Source organism: Garra rufa, chromosome 11 (genome assembly GCF_049309525.1).
Source record: "Garra rufa chromosome 11, GarRuf1.0, whole genome shotgun sequence".
NCBI classification, from domain to species: Eukaryota; Metazoa; Chordata; class Actinopteri; order Cypriniformes; family Cyprinidae; genus Garra; species Garra rufa.
This window is the reverse complement of record NC_133371.1, coordinates 36,786,183-36,801,819: the sequence shown is the minus strand read 5'-3', so window position 1 is coordinate 36,801,819 and position 15,637 is coordinate 36,786,183. Positions and strand designations below refer to the sequence as shown.

Genomic DNA, 15,637 nt, shown 5'->3' with positions numbered 1-15,637 from the left:
AAGAGATCGATATCAATATAAAATGTGTTCGATAAAACGTTCGATATTTTGTATTCTTCGTCGGCCCGCCCAGCCCCCCTTTAACGTTCAGTTCATAGCGCCAGACCACAATAGAAGTTAAGGTTATCTTTCCTACAGAACGGGTCCATGTTGTTGTATTAAACAAACTAAATAGCCTTATGTTATTTATCTTATTTACACGACGGCATTTGATTTCTGTCTCTACATGATCGCGCGTTTACAATGTCTCCTCACAGACGGGATCGCGGACTCCATTCATAAAAACGGACTTTACTATAGGGCGGAATGCCGCGGAATTCGTCGATTTTTGGACCAATAAATCAAAAGTTGGTCTGTTAATTAATTCAGATCGCGATATGGACTAGTGTCTGTGAAAACTGAAATGCAAAAAGACCGTTTCAATATGAATCCTGCATGTTCCCGTTTGCCTCTATATCTCTATGCTCTATATGTATGAATGGAGGAGACGCGTTTTATTTTCACTACACGCATACTGCACACGTGACGCTCCCGCTAATTTTTGGCCTTTGCATCTCACATGAACAGACAAAAATCTCCAAAGCTGCTGTGAGTGTCACTTTTTATCAATTTTACCGTTTCATTAGTGAAACTAGCATCATTCATACTGTATTACACACTGAAACTTCAAGGCAACCTGTCAAAATAAAAGTACGGTTTAAAATGTGACAGAACCATATTAGTCTTGTATTACTGTACAGTATAATGTAGGTGTTTATATGTTCACATTTAAATAATTTACATAAAACAATATATATGATAAAAAATAAAATAAAGAGTCACCACTTAATTGTTGAAAAAATACTATTATTATTAAACCTTTTTTTAACTGAATATAATTTTTCTTCTATGTATTAATTTTAACAGTAAAGCTGTTTATTTTTATTTTTAAAAATAAATCTGTGATTTTGCTTTCATTTGATTATCAGAAAAATTAAAACAAGAATTTCTGAAAAAAAAAAAAAAAAAAGATTGTAAGGCCCTATTGTTCAAAATGTTGAAAGTTTTGGACTTATTTTTTCACTTAAATAAATATTTTTGTTATTACACAAAGTATAGGCTAAAGTACCGGGAAAGAAGTAATGTTGGCTACTGGCAACCAGCAATCTGTGCAGAAATAAATATTATCAGCCAAGTACTTTGCAACAACCTCTGACCTGTGGTCAAGCAGTACTTCTGGGCCACACATTACCTAAACCATTCACTTTATCGACAATGAATGGGGTTTGAATTGAGGATTAAGATATAATTAAGTGTATATTGTGACTTTAGACTTATGTTTACATTTTAATTATTTTTAAATAATTTTCCATGGTTGTTGACATTTCTGTCTTAATAACTGAGGGGATTATGATCAGAGGCAGGTTAAGTTTAAAATAAAAATGCTTGAGTGTAATATATTTTTCTCCTGGTCCTTATTTTAAATGGGTCATAAAAATATCAATAATTATCGATATCGACCGATATGAAACACTGATATCGTGATATAGTTTTCAGCCATATCGCCCAGCCCTACCCTGGACCACAAAACCAGTCTTAAGTCGCTGGGGTATATTTGTAGCAATAGCCAAAAATACATTGCATGGGTCAAAATTTTTGATTTTTCTTTTATGCCAAAAATCATTAAGAAATTAAGTAAAGTTCATGTTCCATGAAGATTTTTTGTAAAATTCCTACTGTAAACATATCAAAATGTAATTTTTGATTTGTAATATGCATTGTTAAGAACCTAATTTGGACAACTTTAAAGGTGATTTTCTCAGTCTTTTTGATTTTTTTGCATCCTCAGATTTCTGATTTCAAATAGATGTATCTCAGTCAAATATTGTCCTATCCTAACAAACCATACATCAATAGAAAGCTTATTTATTGAGCTTTCGTATGATGTATAAATCTCAGTTTTGTCAAATTTAAATTTATGACTGGTTTTGTGGTCCAGGGTCACAAATAAGATACCCCAAATTTCCTCTGTAAAAACGTTTGACTCTTAATATGGCAAAAAAATAAAACAAGAATTTTAAAACTGACTTCATCCTGTGTTTAGATTTTTTGTACTGGAAATATGTGCTTTAATAGCACATATTTAATTAAATAATGTCTCATTTGCATATTTAAACCTAACATTGTAGAAAACTTGTAATACAAAAAAATGTTTGCAATTATAAATGTAATCAATTAACTGGGTAAGTAAGGTGATAACTATTAGTTGTTTTTTTTACCCTATTCACCTGCAGTGTCTCGCCTTAAAAATAAAGGTGCTTTAAAAGGTTCTTCGCACAGTGCCATAGAAGAACCATTTTTGGTTCCACGAAGAACCATTCAGTCAAAGGTTCTTTAAAAAACATCTCTTTCTTACCTTTTTATAATCTGAAGAACCTTCTTTTACAGCAAAGAACCTTTTGTAAAACAGAAAGGTTCTTCAGATGTTAAAGGTTCTTTATGGAACCATTTAGACAGAAAAGGTTCTTCTATGGCATCGTGAAGCACCATTTTTAAGAGTGTGTATGGAGAAAAATCCTGGAATGTTTTCCACAAAAACCTTAATTTCTTTTCGACTGAAGAAAGAAAGAAATTAAACATCTTGGATGCCATGTGAGTGAGTAAATATCAGGAAATTTTTGTTCTGACCTTGCTGAAAAAAACAGCTAAAACCAGCCTAGGCCATCCATGGTCATCCATCCTGGTTTTAGCTGGTCAGCAGGTTGGTTTTAGAGGGGTTTTGGCCACTTCCCCAGCCTGGCTAGGCTGGTCTTAGCTGGTCAGGCTGGGAAACCACCAGCTAAAAACCAGCCTAACCAGCCTGGCCAGGCTGGGAGACCAGCTATTTCCAGCTAAGGCCAGCCTAGGCTGGTTGGCTGGTTTTAGTTGGTCAACCAGCCTGGTTTTAGCTGGTCAGCAGGCTGGTGTTAGAGGGGTTTTGGCCACTTTCCCAGCTTGGCCAGGCTGGTCAGGCTGGTCTTAGCTGGTCAGGCTGGGAAACCACCAGCTAAAACCAGCCAAACCAGCCTGGCCAGGCTGGGAGACCAGCTTAAACCAGCTAAAACCAGCCTAGGCTGGTTTTAGCTGATTTTTTCAGCAGGAGAAAGGTTAACTAATCCTTTAAACTAAGATTCAGTCATCTACTGGTTTACACAAACAGTATCAAAACTATAGATTTATTGGACAAAATACTGTGTTTATAACATGTTTTTTTTTAACATGTACCTAGCGCTGGGCGATTCTTTCGATTTTTTCGATTAATTCGAATTTACGTTTTAAGACGATTTAATTTTTTATTAAATCGAGGTATCGCGATTTTTTAATAAAAATATTAGATACATTGTAATTGCACCAATGGCAGAATAATTAAGAGGCAATGTTGTCCGACCACATGATGCCGCGCCTAACTAACCGCTGTATTCAGAACGGAAAACAAATAACGCGTTCTGGTAAAATAACGCGAGTCACTAAGTGGACATGATTAGCTGCTTGCTAGCAAGTTAGCCTGTTATATTACATACAATTTCACTTACCACATAAACAGAGTAGAGAGATGATTGAAGAATTATTTGCATATTAAGGCTCTAGAGTGCGACCAGCATATTTTTATTTGCGCTGAGTGGAGCTTCAAAGGTTTCTATGTGTTTTGCACATTGACTAATGTATCTCAAGTGTAGAGAGAGTGTAAATAAGAGACTGAATGGGCAGTAGCTTCGTTTATTATAATAGAGCTTTGTGAGATTGCGAACTAAGATGAGTGACAGCTTTTAATCATTTTTAAGGGAGTTTGTAAACGAGATACTGATTTATTATAACAGTTAAATAAACAAGAAGTTATTATTAAGTGAGTTACATTGTCTGACTATAACACTATTGCCTGATTTTGCTCTATTTTGTCGTCAAAAGTGGTCTGAAACAAGTCACAGCTGAGCCGCTGCGCATCTCCATTCAAACACAGCTGTGTTTCGTTTACGAATGAACGTGCGTTTTTAAACGAATCTAGTGAAATGATTCAATTTCCCATTCATAAAGAGTCACTTGCTTTATTTTTGAATGAACCATCCGTTCAAACGAATCAAATAATTGAAATGATTCAGTAATTAAATCAGTGTCTTACCACCACCTGCTGGCAGATCGTTTCAGTTATTTAAATCATTTTAATATTTCTGTGTTAAAAATTGTATATTTTTGTATACGATATAAGTCCAAGAGAAAAGCATATCCCGTCTCATATTTATTTGTCTTACAAACATTTACTGTGTCTGGTATGATAAGAATGGGGCCTGGTGAAAAGCAATCACTGATGCAGTTGCAATGTATATTGCAAAATATATGGTGTCCATATACATTGTGGAAAAGCTGGGGTTTCTTTACATGCTAAAAGTAGTAGGGGGGAAAAAATCGATTTAAATCGTAAATCTGATTTTTTGTGAAAAAAATTGGGGATTTTATTTTTAGGCCATATCGCCCAGCCCTGCATGTACCATAGTATTATTTATTCAAAACTAAACGTCATACAGGTCTTAAATGGTGAGTTATGTGACAAAGTACCATGGTATTTCCATGTGATGCCACCACTGTACCAAGGTACCACTTTTTACACTGCTTTTAGTTGATGTAGTGTGATTAAAACAAGTCTCTTTTCAGAAATGATCTTCAAACTGAATTGTTTGTAAGCCTTACTAATAAACACTATAAAATGAATCAGCCTTAGAACATTAGCACTGATTATTTGACGATAAGAGGTTATCTTATGTCAAACAGTGTGTGTTTGTCCTAGTGCCTGGCTCATTGTTTAGAGTATTTGCAGGTGAAAAATCATTTAAGAGTCTATGATTGTTAGGCAGACGATCAGATTGTTTTGGTTGTGTTTGAGATGGTTTTATTAGGTTATTTCTCCCACTTACCACTGGACAGGAGTTTAGGGAGGAACAAATTACATTTGGGTGTGCTAAACTGAATCATTTATATGGGTTTGATCTCATTTTCAGCCTGCTTGCGGTTTCAGCCTAAGACGTCATCCTTTTTCGCAAAGACAAAGATAGAGAGACGGACTGACATCGAGCATAATCCTGTTTCTCCAGCAGTTTCATTTAATTTTAATTCCCTTTGTGTTTTATTTTAAAAGCATCATGCAACACACTTCATCCATTGTTCATAAAGGAAGTCGTCAATCGGACATAAGTGTGATTTTATTAGCCATGTGGCCATGAAGAGCTCGAAATAGAATAGCTCACAGCTTCCTTTTGTGATGATAATTACCTCACTGTCTCTCTGTAGTTTTTCGCCTCGCTGTTCTTTTGTATTTGATAACAACAGTCTCTCTTTTGAACACCTTTTCAATGTTTTCCAACAGTTTAATCATCAAGCGCCATGCCGGCAGCAAAATCAGAAGTAATTCCTTTGGTAAATGCGTATCTAAATCCTGAGCTTTCAAATGAAGTTTTGCATTATATGCTGTCATTTTATCTTTGTGTTCTGTGTGCTTAATTTGTAAGGTCTAATAAACTGTAATTGGCTGGCCATCATTTTGAGGCCAAAGGGCATGTAAGCATACTGTGTTTTCTAATTACTTCGATAAAGAAATGGTAACAAAACATGCATTAGGTAGTTTGTGCATATGGAAAGTCTATATAGTCTATATATCTTTGTTATTTTGCAGTTCATTTTTTTTTTCCTCATTAATGTACACACAGCACCCCATATTGACAGAAAAACACAGAATTGTTGACATTTTTGCAGATGTATTAAAAAAGAAAAACTGAAATATCACATGGTCCTAAGTATTCAGACCCTTTGCTGTGACAATCATATACAGTATTTAACTCTGAGCTGTCCGTTTCTTCTGATCATCCTTGAGATGGTTCTACACCTTCATTTGAGTCCTGCTGTGTTTGATTATACTGATTGGACTTGATTAGGAAAGCCACACACCTGTCTATATAAGACCTTACAGCTCACAGTGCATGTCAGAGCAAATGAGAATCATGAGGTCAAAGGAACTGCCTGAAGAGCTCAGAGACAGAATTGTGGCAAGGCACAGATCTGGCCAAGCAGTGTTGTTTTTGACAACCATCTTAGATTTAGTCTTAGTCTTAGTCTTTTGGACTAAAATGCTTCTTAGTTTTAGTCAAATTTTAGTCACTTCTATATGTGATAGTTTTAGTCCAATTTTAGTCGACGAAAAGTCAAAAAGGTTTTAGTCTAGTTTTAGTCGACGAAAAGTCAAAAAGGTTTTAGTCAAAAAAAGGGAAAAAAGTAGTCTTTTAACAAATTAATGTAGGTCAGTAAGTATTTTGCTGTTGGGTAGTGTCACTTATAAGTTCTGAAAATAGCAGATCTATAGTTCAACACAATGTGAGCTTCCGGATCGACTATTTTCACCAATAATTACAATAATGAAGGAATGTTTTAGAACATAAAAGACAAACAAGGATGGAATGCTAAAACGGCTTGCCATACTAGTATAGCAAAGAGTATTTAATGCTAAAACGGCTTGCCATAGCGTCAGATACTTTTTAAGTTTTAATTGGCATGCACAATAAGCGGAAATGTCATGCATTTTAAACGTCTGACGGACCACCCACTAACATTTTCGTCTATTCTCGTCTCGTCAACGAAAACTCACACACGTCTCGTCATGTTTTAGTCGTCAACGAGCCATTTTTATCTCGTCATCGTCTCGTTATCGTCATGAAAAAAAAGTGGCGTCAACGAAATGATTTCGTCATCGTCATCGTTGACGAAAACAACACTGTGGCCAAGGTTACAAAAAAATTGCTACTGCACTTAAGGTTCCTAAGAGCACAGTAGCCTCCATAATCCTTAAATGGAAGGGGTTGGGACGACCAGAAATAGTTTTAGTCCAATTTTAGTCGACGAAAAGTCAAAAAGGTTTTAGTCTAGTTTTAGTAGACGAAAAGTCAAAAAGGTTTTAGTCTAGTTTTAGTCAAAAAAAGGGAAAAAAGTAGTCTTTTAACAAATTAATGTAGGTCAGTAAGTATTTTGCTGTTGGGTAGTGTCACTTATAAGTTCTGAAAATAGCAGATCTATAGTTCAACACAATGTCAGCTTCCGGATCGACTATTTTCACCAATAATTACAATAATGAAGGAATGTTTTAGAACATAAAAGACAAACAAGGATGGAATGCTAAAACGGCTTGCCATACTAGTATAGCAAAGAGTATTTAATGCTAAAACGGCTTGCCATAGCGTCAGATACTTTTTAAGTTTTAATTGGCATGCACAATAAGCGGAAATGTCATGCATTTTAAACGTCTGACGGACCACCCACTAACATTTTCGTCTATTCTCGTCTCGTCAACGAAAACTCACACACGTCTCGTCATGTTTTAGTCATCAACGAGCCATTTTTATCTCGTCATCGTCTCGTTATCATCATGAAAAAAAGTGGCGTCAACGAAATGATTTCGTCATCGCCATCGTTGACGAAAACAACACTGTGGCCAAGGTTACAAAAAAATTGCTACTGCACTTAAGGTTCCTAAGAGCACAGTGGCCTCCATAATCCTTAAATGAAAGAGGTTTGGGACGACCAGAAATCACAGAAATAAATTACATTTTAAAATATATTCAAATAGAAAGCAGTTATTTAAATAGTAAAAATATTTCAGAATTTTACAGTTTTTGCTGTACTTTGAATCAAATAAATGCAAGCTTGGTGAGCAGAGGAAAGTTGTGTATATTCCGAATGTATTTCTATTGTCATACTCCCTGGGGTAAAGATTATTTAATATCTAAGCATTCTACTTGAATTGTGTTTTATACTATGCTGTTTATGTCCACTGTTTATGCATCACTTTCAAATACTGCAGGTAGTTTTTGTGAATATTTGTAGCTATGTGCATCGTCCCATTGACATTTACATTTGCATCTGACACGTATCTCTTTTGCTGTCTGTGAAAGCGATAGCACTAACAAATGCCAGACTGTTCATGCGTTACACGGTTGCATTTCTGTACCAGGTGGCAAAGGGAGTCATTGCCGCACTGTTGTGTGGATTCAGGGTATTTCCCCTGCTGCCCGTCTGTCGGCCGAGAGGCTGCCTGCCATTACTCACGATAAACACTGCTCATTTAGGCTGAAGGTGACCCTCCTGCAATTAATTATTGAACTTGTGCGTCAATCAGGATTATTAAGTCACTCCATCATTAATTACTTTATTGTCTTAGCTTGGATGTCATCAGTTTCTATTGGTGCCATTTTACATCATTTTGTTTGATCTGGCTCACCCATAAAAAGCAACATACTGTTAGAGTATTGGTTTCAAATATTATACTGATATCAGACTTCATCTGACAACTTATTATAGAGAAGACAGAGCACATTAGGGATAGACAATGTAGCTAAAATAATTGTAATATTTTACATTTTAATCTTTTTGTCTAAGTTTAATATAACTCTGTATTTTTTTATTTATACAGCTGCTGTATAAATCTTTTTCTAACTATGTTTACTATCACTTTTTATCAATTTAACACATCCATGCTAATTAAAAGTATACGTTTCTTTCAATTGACTGACCCTAAACTTTGAACAGTTGTGTATATTGTTACTGAAGAGTTCTATTTTAAGCAGCGCAACTGTTTCCAATATTGATAATAAATCAGCATATTAGAATGATTTCTGAAGGATCATGTGACACTGAAGCCTGGAGTAATGATGCTGAAAATTCAGCTTTGCATCACAGGAACAAATTCTATTTTAAAGTATATTAAGATAGAAAACCACTTTTTTAAATTGCAATAATATTTCACGTAATTATAGTTTTTTCTGTATTTTTAATCAAATAAATGCAGCCTTGATGAGCAGAAAAAAACTATTTAAAAAACATACAAAATCGTACTGGTGCCAAACTGTTGAACAGCAGTGTATATAGTAACATTTAATAATAATAATAATAATAATAATAATAATAATAATAATAATAATAATAAATAATAATAATTTTTTTTTATTTATATGCACCAATGTAACCATACAATAATAAACAGCAATATTTACTAGATATAACAGCAAAGTTTACTATTATATTGTTAATTATCAAAATACATTTCAAATCTTTATTTCTTTCAAGTTTAGAGGCAGATATTTGCGCCAAAGTGAAAATTGTAGAAACCAGACCGTTAATTATGGTTTTAAACTACTCTTTATGCTCAGAATATGATAAACACTTTAAATATTTGATTCCACACACTTTTCAAGACATTTTTCCTTAACAAAATAAATATCTTAATAGAGAAATTAATTGATATTGTTTAAAATTATGAAACGGGTTATGCAACACACCTGACTTTGTGTATTTTCAGCACAATTTGCAGTGCAGGCTATAATAATTATAAAAATGCATTTGTTGTCTCTTAATAATTAACATTTGATGTAGCTTGAGTTAGGAAGCAGCTGTAAATTTATGTTCATTATCACAAACAGTAACATCTGTAACAAACTCATTTTTATTTGGTAAAATGTAATTATTCTGCCTGTTTTATTAAAACGAACCACTGGTCTACCTACCAAAGTAGCTTACATTAAGATCATGAGAACCACAGTTAAAACCACACATAGAGCACCCAATACCATGGTAAAAACGTATCTATATGGTTTGTAGGTGTTTGAATGAGAAACAGTAGTCTAAATACATTTCGTATAAATGCACAAACGCTATGGCTTAATCACAAAAAACTGTAATTATATTCCATTACTCCTTTAATACATTTAATATGTCTACATGAATTATATATTACAATGCATTATGAATATCCCACATTTCTCCCACAATACCATGGTTCAGTTAGTGTTACTACAGTAAATCCATGGTAAATGATGGTAATTTGTAGATTTAAAAAAGCCTTCTGACTGTATTGTTGCGTACAGTGTTTTCTCCTGTTTGTCTGGGTTGAATTCAAGCGCTTCACACTGGATCTCACAGCTCTGTTTAGTGCTCTCGCTGGCTTTATATCATTAATAACAGTAGGGCACAGCCTGGACTGTTCCACTTTCTGCAGGCTTTTGTTTGACTTAGGACAGAGTCGTCTTTGCTTGTCAATCATAGATGTGCTACATGACTTTCAGCTGTAGTGTTTTCAAAACTGGGTCAACAACCCATTTTGATTGGCCTAGCAGCACAGAAATGGGTGGTTGTGGCTTTAATGTTTTATCGAATGGCTCCTGAGGGAATAGGGATCTGAGAATAGAAATCTAAATGTCCAAGCACTCGTCTGATGAGGTCAGAGGTCAGGCAGTAATCTGTGCCTCTTCTGTCCCGTTCGTTAGCTTTAGTCTTGCTCAGTGACCTGAGAAATGGTGGATCAGCAATTGATGTTTGGTCGAGATAGTTAGACGCATTAGCATTCACCCATGTGTCATTTAAACCACTTATTGCTACAGTAAGACTAATTAATGACTCCGGCATCCGGCTCAAAGAGACTCGTACATCAAACTGTGGATATTGATGATTCCTGTGAGTTTTAGAGCTTCATCAATCATGCAGCTAAAATAACTTTATAATTTTGCGCTAGGTTTGTGGTTACTTTAGGGCTGTACATCAGTACTCTCATTCATGTTAGTCTGCACTATGCTGTGGCCCAGTTTGCATACTGTATTGTAAATAGTAGGGATGCCCTCGACTAAAGATATTCCTGGTCGACTAATAGTCGTTCATGTTAAGCGTTAATCAACTATTAGTCTGATGTTTATTAATAAACCATATAAATCATAATGAGCTTTTAATTGTCTATATAACCTAATAAGTGCTCAAGCACACCCAAAAAAAAGCTTGCCACAGTTCACTGGCAGAAGTAATAATTATGAATGTGTCGGGGAAAAAACAGCAAGGAGACTGCTTTAACGTTTTAATAGTTTATTAATAAACTAGTGTTTTCTTTGAAAGAGATGAAGTTGGCAACACTGACTCGTCATCTCCGCAGTTGTGATGCACCTGTAAGCATGTTTCATAAGGATTACATAATGAATATGTTTTCTATTTCAATAAGTTCATTTAAAAGTAGACATTTCACTCTCTATCTTTTCATGTCTGTAAGGCAAGTATACACAGTTTCTCGCTCAAGTTCACAGAGACTGAAACGGCAAAAAGCGCATCCTGTTTGCTCACATTATTTTACAAAAGCACAACGTTTCGTTGATATTCTGATTTCACACAAATAAACATAGTCTTTACAGATTCGAAAGATGTATTACTTTTATCTGCGTTACCAAAAATTACGGAGTATTTTAAGAGCAAGTGACCGCACTGGTGCCTCCATTTTTCATGCAGTCATGCATTTTTCTAGGTTAACATTAGATTGACCAGCCATGTAAAGTTGCTACTGCATACTTTGAGATGAAGAGAAACCATATTTGAGGTCATTGAATAACGTTAATGATAGTGTTATTGTAGTATTATTTATATGATAGGGCCCTATGAAATCCGTTTTTTTTTTTTTTTTAATTACGTTTTTCCAATTAACATTTTTCTAGATTCCTTTTTTTTCTCTCACAGTTTTAAGTTTTCTACACTGTGTTAATGGTGAAATATTAATCTAAAAGAATGTCTAATTAAATAAAATTAATAAACGTACACAATTTAACAGCAGTTTATTCAAATACAGTAAATAAAATTTTTATGACTGCGTTCCGTGATTCTGTCCACGTTTTCCACATCACAGAAATAATAGGGCCCTATATAGTTAGTATTATTAATATTTTCCGTTAGCTTTTATTTTCATACTTTGTTTTCATTTTGATTTAAGCTTTTTTTAGTCTTTTTAATATCCGTTTAGTGTTTTAGTTTTAGTCATTTTAGTACTATTTTAATAGTTTTAGTATCAGTATAAAGATGAACAAAAATTATTTTAATTTTAAAAAGCCCTTATCTCAGCTGAACACCTCTGGTGTGACTTTAAATGCAGACCTTGAGTCAAAAACTCCTCACCAAACACCAATGACTTGTACATACACTATATGGACAAAAGTATTGGGACACCCCCTTCTTTAGAACAGAAAAAGGCACTTCCAAAACTGTGGCAACAAAGATGGAAACGATTTGTGTTAATTTTGAACAAATCATTTTGAAAGTGTCAAACATATGCACCCATAAGTCATTGGTGTTTGGTGATGAGTTTTTGGCTCAAGGTCTGCATTTAAAGTCACTCCAGAGGTGTTCAGCTGGGATTAGGACTTTGCTTTCTGCAGACTAGTCAAATTCTTCCACACTGACTGAATCAATCATTTCTTTTTGAACCTTGCCTTACACACAGAGGCATTGTCATGTTAGAATGGAAAAGGGTCCTATCAAAGCTGTTGCTATCAAATTAAAAGAACACATTCCCCTTAGAATATTAGTATATGCTTAAAAATTTGGATTTGTACCCGTGAAAATTTCTACAGTAGTCAAACCTGTTCATTAGAACTGGGTGTCCCAATACTTTTGGCAATATAATGTATTTCTAGTTCAGTTTTAGTACTTTATTTCAGCTTAGGTTTTTTATCTTTATTTTATTTCAGGTTTATTGCAACAAAAACCTTTTTTAATAGTTTTAGTTAACAATAACGACGCGTCAGTGTTCCTATGCATTTTTCTCACTGTCATTGTTAAGGTCTAACAACTGTTTCTCTTTATTCTGCTTCATTCTCTTTCTCTGTTATTGAGTTGATCATCTGTTTCACACAGCCGCCTGCTTTATAGGGGCTTCAAACACTTGGCCCAGAGCGCTGCACTGAGTAACGCAGTCTCATAGACTATCAAAGAACTATTTACTCTGAAGAAGCCCAAACACAGAGCATACTGACCTGATTAATGCTGCATAAGATGTTGTTTCTTTTGCGCATTGCTGTTGTGTGATTTATATTTGATAAAAATTCAATCATATAATTGATGCCAAAAAGCCATCTCTCTCTCGCTCATTTTTTTTTTTTCATCGCCTTTAAAGTGGTCAGTGGACTTGGCTGACGCTATGGAACTTTCTCTAATGCTGTTTCTTTTGATCACAGTGCCAGAGTTTAATATGAAGGCGCGTTCTCTCTTACATCCATGTCTTATTTTTCTTTTTTGGGGAGGATCAGAAGTCTAAATATAGAATTGTGGGTTAACAAGAAGTCTGTCTGAAGTCCATGTGTTGGGGGAAATTCTTCAGAAGGCTGAGTGATGTCAGTTATTGCTGAGTCACAAATCCGTCTGGGTTATGCTTTGAATCTGAGACGTTCTTAAAATATTACTACATTTCTATGAATCATAATCAAGTTTGTATGAGTTTCATTATGATGTCTACATGTGTAATCTCTTTTGAACCTTAAGCTGCATTGAATGTTATTTTTTGCAGACGACTGCATTAGCATTTGAATTTAAATGTCAAAATGGTTAGCAATGTATAGGGATAACCTTTTTATGCTAAAAGTGGATTACCTCCTGTATTAATTAATTCAACTTAATCTGTGTCTTTTTCTAAGTTTGAAACCAGTAACAGTTCATTGTACACTACTCATTGTACATTGAACAGTAAGATTTTTAATTTTGTTTAAAGATGTCTCTACGCACCAACTCTGCATTTATTTGATCCAAATTATTGAAATTATAGAAATTAATATTTTTATTTAGCAAGGATTCTTTAAATTGACCAAAAGTGATGATAAAGACATTTATAATGTTACAGAAGATTTTTATTTCAGATAAATGCTGTTCTTCTGAACTTTCTATTCATCAAAGAATCCTTTAAAAAAAATCTACTCAGCTGTTTCAATCATATCAAATGTTTGTAAACAGGGAATCAGAATATTAGTTTTATCAGAATATGAATTTTGAAGGATCATGTGACTGGAGTAATGATGCTAAAAATTCTGCTTTAAAATCACAGGAATACATTACATTTTAAAATATATTAACATATTTTAAATAGTAAAAATATTTCAAAATGTTACTGTTTTTGCTGTACTTTGGATCAAATAAATGCAGGCTTGGTGAGCAGAAGAGACTTCTTTAAATGTTACTGTTCAAAACCGTTTGACTAGTAGTTTATTTTATGTTGGAAAACATGTCAGTTTTATCTTTCATTTTTATGGTTGATTTGAGGTAAATTGTAAATAATGAGGTAAAAAAATAGCATATGAATTGAACTAATTTCTCATTGATCAATGCCACTTTTCAAATCCTTTTAGTATGATATTATATTGATATCAAGGTCATAATATGATACATTGTTTTGATGTTTGTGAGAGAATTAGGGGTTGACTGGTATGTGTTTTTCAAAGCAGATTATTACTGATCCAGAAGACCGATAACCAATATTTTGAACCGATATATATATATCTGGTGTAAAAAGGAAAATTAATATCAAAATTAAGAATAACAAGGACTCAACAAGGAAATTCTCTTTAAATGCTTTTTAAATAATTTTGGCAAGTCAGTTTTGAAAACACACAATTCCGATAACCATAAAAATGCTTAATATCGGTGCTGATAATGCATCATATTTCCTTCTGGAGCATTAGTGAGCGTTTGAACCTTCTGTAATAGTTGCATATGAGTCCCTCAGTTGTCCTTAGTGTAAAAAAGATAGATCTTAATATTATACAGTCAGTGTTGGAAAGGGTTCAAATACACAAAAATTATGAAAAAAAAATAACAACAAATTTGTGGAATCTGAAGGATTTTTCTGAAGAACTGTTCAGGACAAACAAGGGACTCATGAACAACTATCACTAAACAAAGAAAAGAAAAAAACAACAGTATTAAGAATCAAGTGTATGTAAACTTTTGAAAAGGGGTTGATTTTTATGAATTTATAAACTATTATTTTCTCTTGTGGACTATATGTAAACATCTTAAATGTAAAATATCTTATTCATGTCGTTACTACATAAAAAAAATAACAGCACTTTGTATGATCCCTAATTATTTTGGTAAAATAATTTGCATTCTGCAAGGTAAACTAAGTAATTAGGTGTGTATTGATTGTAATGCCACTGTATGTAAACAAATGTAGCTTAAAATATTTTTGGGTTAACATTTGTGGTAATAAATATTTACCTTACAGTACTGAGAAAGAATAAGTAGGCCTTAATCCATAAAGTGCACCACTTTGCACAATGACAAATTTGGTTTTAGTTACATCATTCCCCCTCAAAATAAATGAGGAGGAATAATTTTCCTTACCTCCTCAGGGAAAACTAGTCTCGTCCGAAAAGGGCATGAGACAGTTTTGCTCACTCATGCTTCATTAGGAAGCTTCTCACCTTTGCCTTCCATCCTTCGTCTCAGAATGGGTCATTTCATTACTGTGCAGCTGCTTCTGAATACCAAGCCAAACACTGCCAGCTTTTATGCCCAACCTCCGTACCCGCTGTAAAAAAAGCAATGCAAATGGAAAGTTTATAAAACGTGTAGTGGAATATAAACCAGACAGGCTGATACTGCTTTCAGGAATCCTTCTTGAAAGTAGCACGCTTAATTATTTAAATACTCTCCTGTTTCGTGGCCTTGGCACATTCCAAACCTCCCGCACATGTGTGAGATTGTGACTTGGGTAATAGCGACAATGCGACTTATGCAAGAGAAAATGCCTTGAAACGTGGGTGCAATGGTATGATGAAAGTCCTCAGAACTC

At 34.2% G+C, this 15,637-nt stretch overlaps 1 protein-coding gene across 1 annotated transcript in view; it reads left to right on the top strand.

Moving 5' to 3' along the window:
• The window catches only part of LOC141345986 (UPF0606 protein KIAA1549), a 71,382-nt gene that overhangs the window by 18,695 nt on the left and 37,050 nt on the right, over positions 1-15,637 (top strand). The window lies entirely within an intron of this gene.